Source organism: Oryx dammah, unplaced genomic scaffold (genome assembly GCF_014754425.2).
Source record: "Oryx dammah isolate SB20612 unplaced genomic scaffold, SCBI_Odam_1.1 HiC_scaffold_2, whole genome shotgun sequence".
Taxonomy (NCBI): domain Eukaryota; kingdom Metazoa; phylum Chordata; class Mammalia; order Artiodactyla; family Bovidae; genus Oryx; species Oryx dammah.
The window spans coordinates 135314691-135330494 of record NW_024070186.1 but is presented as its reverse complement, the minus strand read 5'-3'; the positions used below and the strand labels follow the sequence as shown (position 1 = coordinate 135330494).

At 38.8% G+C, this 15804-nt stretch overlaps 1 protein-coding gene across 2 annotated transcripts in view; it reads right to left on the bottom strand.

The window, feature by feature from the left end:
• USP25 (ubiquitin specific peptidase 25) overlaps positions 1-15804 on the bottom strand; it is a 163875-nt gene that overhangs the window by 139307 nt on the left and 8764 nt on the right. The window lies entirely within an intron of this gene.

Sequence of the window (15804 nt, the reverse complement as noted above, 5' to 3'; positions counted from 1 at the left end):
CCCCTAAAGTCAGCCAGCATCTAGGCATTTAGGATGTACAGAAAAAATATGCCTTTGGCAAACAAGCAGTAGGTGGATATATTACATTGAGGGATGACTAAACCACCACACCCTATTCAAGGGAGGAAAAAAAACACCTCATTCTCCAATCTGTCATAAAAGATCCAAAATAAAATTGATTACTTGCCCCCATTTGCTTTGTGTGTGTGTTAGTCCCTCAGTCGTGTCCAACTCTTTGCAACCCCATGAACTATAGCCTGCCAGGCTCCTCTGTCCATGTAATTCTCCAGGCAAGAATACTGGAGTGGGTTGTCATTCCCTTTTCCAAGGGAATTTACCAACCCAGGTATCGAAACTGCACCTCCCAGAATTTTTTGCAGGCAGATTCTTTACTTTCTGAGTCACTTGGGCCCATTTGCTTTAGATGTGTTTATACTCTCTTGATCTACTATATTCTACTAAAGAGAAAAACAGGTAGGATAGGATACTACTACCAAAACCCTTCCCTAAACTTCCCTAATTAAGAATATGGTCCTCCTTCCATCTCTACATTTCTTAATACAAGTTCCCCAAAACTGAAGACAGAACTATGAAATAGAGAAAGCTCAATGGGTGATACGACATGGAAAGCAAGTCCCCACTAGAATAAAAGGATCTGTTGAAATCTTGTCTTCCCAACTAAACATTCTTACATGGCATTTATTAAATGTCACTCTATACTTCCTCCTCTAGCATCCAGTCCAGGTGCTAGATAAGATACAGGGGAAAGGACAGACTGTCTGCTAAATGATTCCACCTTCTTTACCAAGCCCCATGTGCCCATTGACTGAGCAGAACAAAGTCATGTCATATGGCCCTTCATGTCTGCAAAGAAGGTTGAGAAATGTATTTTTCAGTTAGACAACAAGCTTCACTTCAAATCTGTTGCTAAGGAAAAACAAAAGAATGAAGAATGTACACTAAACAGCCACTGGCAGTATCTGCTATGACATCAACAAATTTTAATTTCCATAAAAATCTTACTAAAAGCTGAGATAACTGAGACTAAAAATAAAATATATAGTAAAGTATATGAACAGAGGTCATATGAACAAAACAGCTGAATAAAAGAACTGAACTGCTGAATTTAGAGTGCTGAAATATGAGAAAAGTAAAATTCTCTTTAGACATGTCAACTTTTCTACTTTCATTTTAAAAATTACCAATAGCAAGCAATGGAACCACAACTAACTTACACAATACCCAACATTACAAATTAAAGATGTATACAAATTACACAGAAATTCTCTTTATCTAATTCTATATCTTATTTTAGTGAACATAAAATACTTGAAAGATCTTACAAGCTTGTTCGTAACCACCCACACCAGCACTCCAAACCCTACTCTTTACACAGAATATAATTTTCCTCAACTGCAAATTATTCAATTGTGTATCAGGGAAAGATTTCTGAATACCCCAAATAAATTAATCATTTCTACAAATGATGCTGGCTATTATTTATAATGCAGTTCGAATGGAAACAATGCAAATGTCCTTCCACTAATGAATAAGTTCTAAGTTGTAATGTGCAAGACAATGCCCTGATAAATTTATCAATAAAGAAGATTCCCAGGCCCCACACCCTGAGACAGTGATTCCAGAAGTATCTGGATCTGCTAAGGGATCCTCATTTTTAGTAAACATCTCAAACGAGTTTGATATAGATGAGCCTAGAAGCACGGTTTAATTTAAACAAACAACTGTGTAGTTTCGCCAGTCTAGGTTTGATGCAGGATATAGGATGCTTGGGGCTGGTGCAGTGGGATGCCCCAGAGAGATGGTATGGGGAGGGAGGTGGGAGGGGGGTTCAGAATTGAGAACACGTGTACACCCGTGGCAGATTCATGTTGATGTATGGCAAAACCAATACTGTATTGTAAAGTAAAATAAAGTAAAATTAAAAATAAAAACAAAAATTAAAAAAATAAAAATAAACAGCAAATATATAATCTACATAGAAGTTAATCTTTACAAATTATATTAAGCTAAGCTTACAAAAATAGTGTGTCTATGTTAACAAGTACAAGGTAAGATGTAAAAAGAACGTAAAACCCAGAAAAGCTTACAAAGCCTGCAACAGACTCCCAATTCTTCTCCCAGCTGTGTATCCACACACTTTGCCACTTCTCACTTCCTCCCACTAGTTGTTGCTGTTCAGTCGCTAAGTCATGTCCAACTCTGTTCCCCCATGGACTGCAGCACACCAGGCTCCTCTGTCCTCCACTATCTTCTGGAGTTTGCTGAAATTCATGTCCATTGAGTCAGTAATGATACCTAACCATCTCATCCTCTCCCACTCCCTTCTCCTTTTGCTTTCAATCTTTCCCAGCATCAGGGTATTTTCCAATGAGTTGGCTCTTTGTATCAGATGGCCAAAATACTGACGCTTCAGAAATGTATTTCCTTGCTGCACTGATGACTGGCTTGGCCACGAGACAAGCTTTCATCAATGGCCTATTAGGAGACATGAAATGTGCTTGCATGGTTGGGCTTGCCCTCTTGAACTTGTGCAATTCATTAAGAACACAACCTGGGTAGCCCACTTGCCCCAGAAGGAGCCACATGAGAATAGCCACCCCAACCAACCAATCTGAACATGATAATATTTGAGATGTCACTAACTTTTGGTGTGGTCTGTTACAGTGATAGGTGACTGCAAGCAAGTACAATAAGAATACTCATATAAGAGTATTTTATATAGAAAAGTAACATCTAAAACTCTGTTATCATTTGGTGTGTTTTGTTCATTTTTCACAATAACGTCAGCTAACAATCCTAACAAAATTATTCAGGTGCATGTCTAGTGTGGTTCTCAGTCTCACGAATTTTGACTGAAAGTGAAACAATGAAAAGGATTAGGGTGGGCAAGAAGGCTAAGTGGGAAAAACAAAAGGTAAATGAATTTTCTTAACTAAGCAAGAAATGGGAACAAGATCATTAGAGGTAAGCAATGAGAATATTCTAAGTTTACGGAAGAGAAACCACCTCATCTGTCAAGTTTTCCTATTTGCTACTGGCATCTTCCAGCTGTGCTTTTTTCTATCTTTGAAAAATTGCACCTTTATTTCCTACAATCTTCTGATTTTGCTGCTTTTATTTCTGTTGTGATTAAGACTCTGGTCTTCTTTCAATGTTTGCACCTTCTTATTTACCAAACTTCTGGTCCTTGAAACACCCTGATCCTTAACTAAAAATGTCCTGCCATGTGGTTCTCTCTTCTTTGACTAATGATTTTGTATCCAAAGTGGACCTAACAAACTATCATCTCCAGAATTCCTTTTCTGAGCTGAGGTCTTCCTTGTATAAATTTCTTATCTACTACAGTATAATTGAACTCATCTTACACACTAGTAAAGTAATGCTCAAAACTCTCCAATCCAGGCTTCAGCAATACGTGAACCGTGAACTTCCAGATGTTCAAGCTGGTTTTAGAAAAGGCAGAGGAACCAGACATCAAATTGCCAACATCCGCTGGATCATCGAGAAAGCAAGAGAGTTCCAGAAAAACATCGATTTCTGCTTTATTGACTATGTCAAAGCCTTTAACTGTGTGGATCACAATAAACTGTTAAAAATTCTGAAAGAGATGGGAATACCAGACCAACTGACCTGCCTTTTGAGAAACCTGTATGCAGGTCAGGAAGCAACAGTTAGAACTGGACATGGAACAACAGACCGGTCCCAAATAAGAAAAGGAATACGTCAAGGCTGTATATTGTCACCCTGTTTATTTAACTTATATGCAGAGTACATCATGAGAAACACTGGGCTGAAAGAAGCACAAGCTGGAATCAAGATTGCTGGGAGAAATATCAATAACCTCAGATATGCAGATGACACCACCCTTATTACAGAAAGTGAAGAGGAACTAAAAAGCCTCTTGTTGAAAGTGAAAGAGGACAGTGAAAAAGTTATCTTAAAAGCTCAACACTCAGAAAATTAAGATCATGGCATCTGGTTCCATCACTTCATGGCAAATAGATGGGGAAACAGTGGAAACAATGTCAGACTTTATTTTTCTGGGCTCCAAAATCACTGCAGATGGTGACTGCAGCCATGAAATTAAAAGACGCTTACTCCTTGGAAGGAAAGTTAGGACCCACCTAGACAGCATATTCAAAAGCAGAGACACTACTTTGCCAACAAAGGTGTGTCTAGTCAAGGCTATGGTTTTTCCAGTGGTCATGTAAGGATCTGAGAGTTGGACTATAGAGAAAGCTGAGCGCCGAAGAATTGATGCTTTTGAACTGTGGTGTTGGAGAAGACTCTCAATAGTCCCTTGGACTGCAAGGAGATCCAATCAGTCCATCCTAAAGGAGATCAGTCCTGGGTGTTCACTGGAAGGACTGATGTTGAAGCTGAAACTCCAATACTTTGGCCACCTCATGAGAAGAGTTGACTCTTTTGAAAAGACCCTGATGTTGGGAAAGATTGAGGGCAGGAGGAGAAGGGGACGACAGAGGATGAGATGGTTAGATGGCATCCCCAACTCAATGGACCTAAGTTTGGGTAAACTCCGGGAGTTGGTGATGGACAGGGAGGCCTGGCCTGCTGCGGTTCATGGGGTCGTAGAATTGGACACGACTGGGAGACTGAACTGAACTGAACAGTATAAGGAGGTGGCTGTAACCTGCTGACACTGCTGAATCAAGAAGGGCAAGACACAATGTTCAAAGAGATTCAGTGGTTTGCAAACACCACAAAAATCAGTAAGTGAGCAAGCTCAGACTATCTATAGGCCTTCAGATTTCTTCACTGATGTTATTTTTAGTGAGTGACGACATCCTTAAGTACCTACTACGTGTAAAATCCAAAATTGTGCATTTCAAGGAGAAGAAGGTACCAGTAACTTCAATATAAAGTATGGATCAGAGTGTTTCAGAGAATTCTTCCCCTGTTGATCCTATATAATACTGGGTCTGTTTTAAATCTATTTAAGTAAGACTACAGCATATTTACATTGGTATAATTTCTTAAAATGCAAAAAAGGATCACTGACCTAAGGCAAAAAAAGAATACAAGTATTTATTATGCTCTTACTGCATGCCAGTGCTTCTGGTATATAATCTCAAATAATATATGCGCACATGCACACACACAAATCCTCTAGAAAATCACTCTCATTTTATAGCGAATAACATATTTAAGAGACTATGAAGTACAAATGCAGAAATGATTGTCTAATTTTTCAAATTCCACAGTCCATGTGTCTCCCACATTTTCTCCATGGTATCTGATTCTGGAGATTAAAGATGTAGTAAAAAAAAATAAATACTCAGCCCCAAAATCCATTACTATGTTGACATTAAACACTTTGATACAAGAAAGTGGTACAAAAGAACTGGAGCACTGATGACCACAAGGCAGGAAAGCTTTCTGTGTTAAGAGGTGAGTGACTCGTAAGTTGGTCTTTGGTTCCTTTGACTGCATTTCTAAATATAAATAAAACAGTTTATGCAAAAGCAAGAAGACAAAGGTTTCCATCTTCAGGGGAAAAAATGGTAACTCTCATAAGAACCTCTTAAAAAAACTTTAAACATGTCTAAGGAAGAAAAAAAAAAAACAATTTGATAGGAAATCCCAAAGCATTCATCAACTTCAAAATCACATGATTTAAATTTCAGAATTAGCATTGCTAGGCACCAAATGGAAAACATTTCAAAGTTCACTGACAGATAATTTCAAGTACATAATATATCCTTCATGTAGCTCACTGTAAGACCCAAACCTGCCTCTAACCAGACATATAAGAAAAAAAAAAAAATCTTTATAAGTAAGTCTTGTATTCTTTTTTATCCATAATTTTAAGGAGAACGACATGACAACCTTTCATTTCTCTTCATATATAACCTCAAATAATAGATGTGCACCTTCATGTGACCTCTCTGAGGAACTTACCTACAGTGTGACCCTTCTCACAGCTTAAAGGGCCCTTTACGTGCCCCAGCCATTTCTAGCCTGACCTTACCCTGCTTTCCCCTCTTGCATTTCCTCTTCCAGTCAGGGTGTACACAATACTATTCTGCTTCCTAATTCAAAGGTCTGAGGATATTCAATTGCTTTCTGTTAAGGTCAGAGGTTTCTCTGACACCACAGACTGTAATAATATATAATGATTAATCATCAGACTCTATACCAAAGAGAACACAGGGTGTCTATTTCCCTCATCACTGTGTTCCTGGTAACTAAATAGTACAGTGTCGGGCATGTGGTAGAAACACAATAAATATTGACCAAATAAATGAAAACAACAGTTTGCACAGGTGAACTAGAGTAAGTTACCTCACAGGGCTTGAACTCATCCACAGGAAAGAGGTACAAATTAAATTAGAGAAGGGAACAAGCATGCATAAATCACGCCCAATTGCTTAGCAAACTTTCTACACTTCCCTACATTGCACTGAGAAGTTCATAGAAGGCCTTATTGCCTAGTCCTGGTAATGTCCATCCTGCCTGAAGGGGAGTGTATAGTACAGTATTGTTGAAATTTCCAAATTCAAATGATCTACATATTAATCTCAAGAATAGTTGTGCTATCTTTTATTTTCTACTGCCATAGAGTTAAGGTTCATCTCAATCTTTTTGGGTTAACAGCACTTCAGTATTAAAATAATCACATACTTTTATGGATGTATAAATCTAAAAAGTATGCTTTTTGTATTCTTCACTATTTACATTTAGCCTTAGAAATCCCAGAAATTCTGAACTTAAAGTCTTTCCCCATGTTTTTATAGAATCCAGATCTACAACCTTAAGCATTATGTAATCTAAAAAAACAAAAAAGAAGAAGGTGAAAAAATAAGACACTTGGCTCATCCTCAATAAAAGTTTCCATCATTCCCCCCTTCAGAGCTCATAGCCCTACTGCAGCCCTTTCACCAGTCTAACGCCTGCACGATGTCCGTGCTCTGAAGAGAACCCTCTATCCCTATTAACTGGCAGATAAAAGATATGCAACAGAATTAGAAACTAAACAGTTTCCCCAAAATATACTGTTTTGTGTGTGTGTGCTTAGTCACCAAGTCATGTCCAACTCTTTGTGACCCCATGGACTGTAGCCCACCAAGATCCTCTGTCCATGGGATTCTTCAGAGGAGAATATTGAAGTGGATAGCCATTTCCTACTCCAGGGGATCTTCCTGACCCAGAGTGATAAGCTAAGTTCACACAGAGTTAAATACATTTCTAGGCCAAACAAAAATCTAATACCATGAAACACGGTTTCTATGGGAACATGCATTTAGAGTTACAAAAACCCAACTTGCAAAACCTTTTGGAACAGTGTGTTTTTAAATTAGAATGCTTATATTCTAGAAAATGTGGGTAAACAAAACTGTCAGGAATCAACTCATACCTGTGAACTGCAATCTCTACAGTTTAAATCAAGTTTATCTTTAACTTATTTTTGATGCTGATGATTTGATTGATTCTTAATATATTTCTCTCTTGTCCAATTAAATCTTTGTGTGTCTCTTGGTTTCTGTACTTAAATTTTTATTAATTTCCAGTCCAAAAATAAAATCCCTTGAACTAATAGAGCAAAATTAGCATGCTCTAAGTAGAACTTTCAAACTAGAATACCACATAACTCCTAGCAGCTCTATGTATCACAAACAATTCCTTAAAACAAATACAGTATTTGGTCATCCTAATTACAAATACAGTACATTCTATTGACCGAGCTTCCCTGGTAGCTCAGATGGTAAAGAATCTGCCTGCGATGTAGGAGACTCAGGTTCAGTCCCTGGGTGGGGAAGATCCCCTGGAGAAGGGAATGGCAACCCATTCCAGTGTTCTGGACTGGAGAATCCCATGGACAGACCATGGGGTTGCAAAGAGTAGGACACAAATGAGCCATTAACACTTTCACTATTGATATTAGAAACTGCATTATTCTAGACATACAGCTAGGTTTAATAAAGCATGTGCTCTATACCACTTTCTTTCCCAGACCGATAAAAGGGTCATTTACGTAAGTGTCCAGGCTCCAGCAACTCAGCACACATGTCCTCCATCCAGGGGGCTTCAATCATAACTTCTTCAATAAGAAGTGAATCTCAGTCTCAGGGCTCGGTGAGACCTCTCCCAAACATATTTCTTCCTCTATTCTTTAGAGTTCTTTAAATGATAATTCAAATGATAACACTTTATCATTTGTTACTAGTCAATATTTCTTTATATTAAACTTTTCCCATTCATATTACTGTATAGTTTCTATATCGTAACTGGACTCTTACTCATACAATCAACATCCTTAAAAGCATTTTTTGTATCCTAATAATATATTAATGATACAATTCTGTATTTTTAAGAGAGAAGTCTCAAAAACAATCAAGAAGGGGAAAATTAACCATATACGGTAGGTTTTTTCTTAGAACCACCACTTACTGAGCCCTTACGAAAAGTGTACAAGGCACTAGAGACTTCATTATGTAGGCACGATGCATTACATTGTTGGCTACTGGTGACTGTGATTTAATCTCTAGTCCCTCTTTCCTTCTTGGACAGGGGAGTAGGCTCTAATCATGCTAAGTCACTTCAGTCGTGTCCGACTCTGTGCCACCACATAGACAGAAGCCCAGCAGGCTCCCCCATCCCTGGGATTCTCCAGGCAAGAACACTGGAGTGGGTTGCCATTTCCTTCTCCAATGCATGAAAGTGAAAAGTGAAAGTGAAGTTGCTCAGTCGTGTCCGACTCTTAGCAACCCCATGGACTGCAGCCTACCAAGGGATTTTCCAGGCAAGAGTACTGGAGTGGGGTGCCATTGCCTTCTCCATGGCTTTAATCATAGTGGCTGTTTTTTCTGAGGCCAAGCTCCCATCCTGAAGCAATCTAGTCCCCCCAGCCAGGAGTCATCTCATTAACATACAAAAGGCAGCAAATTTCTGTGACAGAAACCAAAGGAAAAGACTAAATATTTAGTCTTTCACTGTTTCATTTAGATTAAAAAAAAACACCTAAAAATATACAGCAAAAAAAAAAAAAATATATATATATATATATACACACACACACACAGCAGACATTGCATTTAACTTATTCACAAAACAAAAACAGACTCACAGACTTAAAGAATGAAACTTAGGTTGCCAGGGGAAAAGGATGAGAGGAAAGAGCAGCCAGAGAGTATTATATATTATACCACAGCCAGTCATATATAGCTACTTACAGATACACCAAGGCACCAAATTGTTTTGTTTGTTCTGCTCGTGGACTTCTCTTTGCTTCAAATGATACCATCCATCTCCCTATACATCTTCAATATCACCTCCTCTGTGAGGTCTTTCCTGTTCTTAGATCCTCTCCTTGGTCCTAGCAATATATCCTGTATACACCTCACTTAAGGAAAGAAGTAAAAGCATCAGTTGCTCAGTCATGTCTGACTCTTCGCGATCCCATGCACTGCAGCCCACCAGGCTTCTTTGTCCTTGGAATTCTTCAGGCAAGAATACTGGAGTGAGTAGCCATTCCCTTCTCCAGAGAATATTCTCAACCCAGGGATCGAACTCAGGACTCCTGCATGGCAGTAGGATTCTTAACTGTCTGAGCCACCAGGGAAGCTTCATATACTTCATTTAACTTTTAATATAATGTATGCATTTCTGGCTCCCACCACCACCAAACTATAAGCTATTTTACAGTGTATTGTTTATACCTATCTCCTTAAAGAAAGAATAAATGAATAGATGGACATGAAAATGAGAGATAACTGGATGGATATCTAAGCAGAAATGCAATTGAAAACATGAAACAACAGTTTATGTCAGGGTGAAAGTTTTAAATTATTTTGAAAATACAAATTTGGTAGTAATGAACATATAACAAATGACAAATTATATAAACACTCAAAGCTCACAAAGTAGAAAGCAGAAAACCAAAGACCAAACCTTGCAAAACTCCTACAATTAAGTAAACACATAGTCCATGGTATTAGCAACCAAACTTTAGTATGCTGTATAGCCCAAATGTACATACTTTAAATATACGTACTAATAAATACACAGCAAAATCTGACAAGCTTGCAAAAATCTTGCCCATACCTAGGCCTACTTGAGACTGTCTTCTTACCCATCAATTCTCAACTTCCCTGTGTCTGTAGTACGTGTTTAAATACTAAGCATTTTTGGCAGCACACTCAAAAAGATCTGAACAAAATTCAACAACTCTTAAGGGAGGTGGCAGTAATTAGAATGCAATTGTTGCTCCAGTACAACAATACTGTCCAATGGTGTCTGCAAAAGCAGTTATCACACTGTTCAGTAGTATCCCACCCTCCTGATTATCCAGGCACTAAGACGTGCTCATAGCAAAATTGACAAGTTTCAACAAATAATATGTATTCGGCATTAACTTAAAAGTAATGTACAATTGTTTACCTCTTATTCATAACAAGTGTATTCTGCTCTACACTAAATCACAAAATCTGTTCAGAGGAGATACTGAAATAAGTACATTTACTGAAGTACAGCAAAATAAAGTTTTAAACTATGATCAAACCTGGGGGCACATCTCTGAAGATTTTTGACAACAAAAAGGCTGAGACCACTACTCTAAGACAAATGCTATCAAATAAGTACTGAGGTTACAGATGGAATATAGATGACAAGAGCAATAAAATCTACTCTCTATGTTTAATAACCATATTTTGTAAGAATAATGCTGATACATATACATTACTTTCCTTGGTTGAAGCTGAAAATGCCAATAGAGCTTCTATAAAACACTACCATCTGTCAAATTAAGTTAACCTTGTTATTCTGATATATATTTTTTTAATTTTGGTTACATCTAAGTTACTAGTGGACCACATTGTGTCAGACCTCTCCAACATGACCCATGCATCATTAGAGATGCCAAGGGAACATTTCATGCAAAGATGGACTCAATAAAGGACAGGAATGGTAGGGACCTAACAGAAGCAGAAGATATTAACAAGAGGTGACAAGAATACACAGAAGGACTGTACAAAAAAGATCTTCACGACCAAGATTATCAAGATGGTGTGGTCACTCATCTAGAGCCAGACATCCGGAAAGGGGAAGTCAAGTGGGCCTTAAGAAGCTTCATTATGAACAAAACTCGTGGAGGTGATGGAATTCCAGTTGAGCTATTTCAAATCCTACAAGATGATGCTGTAAAGTGCTGCACTCAATATGTCAGCAAATTTGGAAACTTAGCAGTGGCCACAGGACTGGAAAAGGTCAGCTTTCACTCCAATCCCAAAGAAAAGCTATGCCAAAGAATGCTCAAACTACCACACAACTGTACTCCTCTCACATGCTAGTAAAGTAATGCTCAAAATTCTCCAAGCCAGGCTTCAGCAATATGTGAATAGTGAACTTCCAGATGTTCAAGCTGGTTTTAGAAAAGGCAGAGGAACCAGAGATCAAATTACCAACATCCACTGGACCATCGAAAAAGCAGGAGAGTTCCAAAAAAACATCTATTTCTGCTTTCTTGACTATGCCAAAGCCTTTGACTGTGTGGATCACAATAAACTGTGGAAAATTCTGAAAGAGATGGGAATACCAGACCACCTGACCTGCCTCTTGAGAAATCTGTATGCAGGCCAGGAAGCAACAGTTAGAACTCGACATGGAACAACAGACTGGTTCCAAATAGGAAAAGGAGTACATCAAAGCTGTATATTGTCACCCTGCTTATTTAACTTATATGCAGAGTACATCATGAGAAACAGTGGGCTGGATGAAGCACAAGCTGGAATCAAGATTGCCAAGAGAAATATCTGACCACATGATGCATAAACTCAGGTATGTGGATGACACCATCCTTACAGCAGAAAGTGAAGAAGAACTAAAGAGCCTCTTGATGAATGTGAAAGAGGAGAGTGAAAAAGTTGACTTAAAGCTCAACATTCAGAAAACTAAGATCATGGCATCCGGTCCCATCACTTCATGGCAAATAGATGGGGAAACAGTGGAAACAGTGGCTGACTTTATTTTGGGGGGGTTCCAATTGGAATGAAAGTTATAACCAATCTAGACAGCATATTAAAAAGCAGAGTCATTACTTTGTCAACAAAAGTCTGTCTAGTCAAAGATATGGTTTTTCCGGTAGCCATGCGTTCATGCATGGATATGAGAGCTGGACTTTAAAGAAAGTTGAGCACTGAAGATGCTTTTGAACTGTGGTGTTGGAGAAGACTCCTGAGAGCCCCTTACTGCAAGGAGAGCCAACCAGTCCATCCTAAAGAAATCAGTCCTGAATATCCATTGGAAGGACTGATACTGAAGCTGAAACTCCAATACTTTGGCCACCTGATGTGGAGAACTGACTCATTGGAAAAGACCCTGATGCTAGGAAAGACTGAAAGCAGGAGGAAAACGGGACAACAGAGGATAAGATGGTTGGATGGCATCATTGACTTAATGGACATGAGTTTGAGTGAACTCCAGGAATCTGTAACTGACAGAGAGGCCTGGCGTGCTGCAGTCCATGGGGTCGCAAAGAGTCAGACACAACTGAGTGACTGAACTGAACTACTGAGATTAAATAAAAATGGACTCCTATTCATGGAAGAAAAACACAAAGGGAGCAAGAAAAATGTTGAAAATGGAAAAAAACATCTCCAAGATATATAAGTTGAGGGAAAAAGTAGTATTTAAACTATAAAGAATTCCTTCAAATCAAAAAGGAAAAAGTAAAACAACTCCCCCTCCCCCCACCCAAACAACCAAAAACAAATGTGAATTCCACAGGGAAAAAAACAATGGTTCATAAACATATAAAAAAGATAACCAACTAACCTATCAACACTAGAATGGTTAATGGTCATAACTATAAGTGAACCACCAAATATGCTCACATGCTGCCTTCTCTACCCCACCGCAGCCTAAGACGCTCAGACATACTAGAGCCCTCCCTCTGAAGCCAGTAGCAGGAATGGAAATAATCAGTTCTATTAGTTCTGCAGTTTTATTACCAACTTGAAATACCAGCCCACTAGGGAAGAAGTCTGGAATTCAGTTCTGAGAATCTGTACGGAGCAATGAGAACAGAGTTCATAACCCCAGGAGGCCTGTGCAGAGAGCTCCTTCTTGCCTCCCAAACTGATCATTTTAGACCTGAGGCAGTGGACTGATGCTAATTTCTTTTCAACACTCTTCCTTGGCCCTGTCCTGACCCAATTTCTTTAAAGCTTTATGGGAAGACTTCAGGGGTCCTCTTTCTGAAGTGCCAAGACCAGCTCAGAGGCCTCCGTGGAGGATACAGAAAGACCCACACCCTGAGTCCAAGCTTGTTTCTGTAGCTCCATCTCAATACAAAGGTGACATTTGATTTTGCATGTACCCTGGTTCCAATTATGATGCATAAACTTATGTATATGCAAGTGTATGGTTAGTTCTCACTTTAGTACAAGCACAGCATCAGATCCTGACCACTAATGGTTCTTCAATCCTGGTCCCTCTTTCCATATCCTCCCATATCCTTCCTCTTTACCTAGGATCTAGCTCTCAGCTCCACAGTCAATCCTGCCCTCAAAGCTAGTGCCACTCAGCCCAACAGACCCACTTCCAGGCTAGACAACACCAACAAAAACCCAAGAAATAAGAAGTTTCTAGTTCAAAACAAGCTACTCTTCTGTCTTGTTCCAACATGGACCAAAAACCGTAAGAAACGTCTTTCTCTACTTAATTGTTTACCTGTCCACAGTTTATCCCTCCCCATCACTGGTACCCCAAGTTCTCTCCAAACTTCCAAGCCAACTACAATGTGAAAGTATTTTTGTACTCTATGGAACAAAATAGACATCATAAGATTATTCTTCTGTGTGTAATTAATTAATAAAGAGATTAATTTGGTGTTAGTTTGAGGCATGAAAAAGAAAAGCCTTTTCATTCTTTAGCAGGGAGTCTTTTTATGAGGCATTACTAGAAAAAATATAAAATGCAGGAAAAACTGTGCAACTTCACTTTGTTTTGTAAGCATATAGTACTGGCCCGTAAATGTTTTTACCTCTGGGAACATCTTTAACTTTTTTGCCATCTTCAGACTTCGAAAAATAAGTTATTGCTGATCCTGTGAGAATGTAAACCTGAATAATATGAGAAACAATACTTTAAAATCATCCAAAAATAGCCAATAAGTACATGAAAAGGTGTTCAAAACCACAGTCAATCGGGAAATATATACTGACATCACAATGAAGTACCACTACTTACTAAAATTGCTAACATATAAAAGTTGATAACACTGTTACAAAGATACAGACAACTGGAACTCTCATTCATTCCTGATGGGAAGGTACAATCACTGTGAATAACCATTTAGCAATACCTTACAACAGTTATGTCTATGCCCAAGAAAAACACTTTAGAAGTACACCAGGGACCATTCTTCCCTGGTGGCCAATGCAGGGGACTCGGGTGTGATCCCTGGTTTGGAAAGATTCCACATGCCGCAGAGCAACTAAGCCCATGCGCCACAACTACTGAGCCTTCGTGCTGCAATTACTGGATCCTATATGCCTAGACCCTGTGCTCCACAACAAGAGAAGTCACAGCAGTGAGAAGCCTGTACACCACAACAAAGAGTAGCCCCAACTTGCAGCCACAACTAGAGGAAGCTCAAGAACAGCAACAAAGACCCTGCGCAACCAAATATAAATAAAACTTTAATCTTAAAAAAAAAAAAAGTAGTAGTATATCGGGTACCGAAGAACTGTCCTTTTAAAATTAGCAATAAAATAGAAACATCCACCATCATCACTTCTAAACATTTATCAGACGTCTTACCTAATACAAGCAAAAATGAATTATAAGCATAAAAATTGTAAATAAAACTATCATGATTTATTTACACGATCTTTATATAAAAAATCCAAAAACATCTCTCAAAAAATATCAGAAAAAATTTTAGCAAAGTGGCGAGATATAAAATCAATCTACGAAAGTCAGCTGCATTCACACACACCAGTTCAGTTCAGTTCAGTTGCACAGTCATGTCCCACTCTCTGTGACCCCATGAACTGCAGCACACCAGGCCTCCCTGTCCATCACCAACTCCCAGAGTTCACTCAGACTCATGTCCATCGAGTCGGTGATGTCATCCAGCCATCTCATCCTCTGTCGGCCCCTTCTCCTCCTGCCCCCATCCCTCCCAGCATCAGAGTCTTTTCCAGTGAGTCAACTCTTCGCATGAGGTGGCCAAAGTACTGGAGTTTCAGCTTTAGCATCAGTCCTTCCAAAGAACACTCAGGACTGATCTCCTTTAGAACACACACCAGTAACAAATAACAAACATTTTAAAGTACTTTATAATGTTGTTACTGGAAAGTATCAACTATATAGGGCAAATAATGTACATGAATTCTACTGTGAAAATCATAAACCAAGTGAAAAATATTAAAGATCTAAGGTGGCTTAGTGGTAAAGAATCCACCTGCAATGCAGGAGATGCAGCTTTAACCCCTGGATCAGGAAGGTCCCCTGGAGAAGTAAATGGCAATTCATTGCAGTATTCTCGCCCGGGAAATCTCATGGACAGAGGAGCCTGGCGGGTTACAGCCCATGGGGTCGCAAAAGAGTTGGACATGACTTAGCAACTAAACAACAAAAATATTAAAGTAGAGCTTAAAAAAAAAAAAAAGTACACCCTGTTCATGGATAGAAAGACTCAATATCATAAAAGATGTTAGAAGTTCCAAATTGGTCTACAGGGTCAATAAAATTACTGAGAAAAAAAAAAAAAACCCTCAAACAGGGTTTTTCAGAAAACTTGGTAAGATTATTCTAAACTTT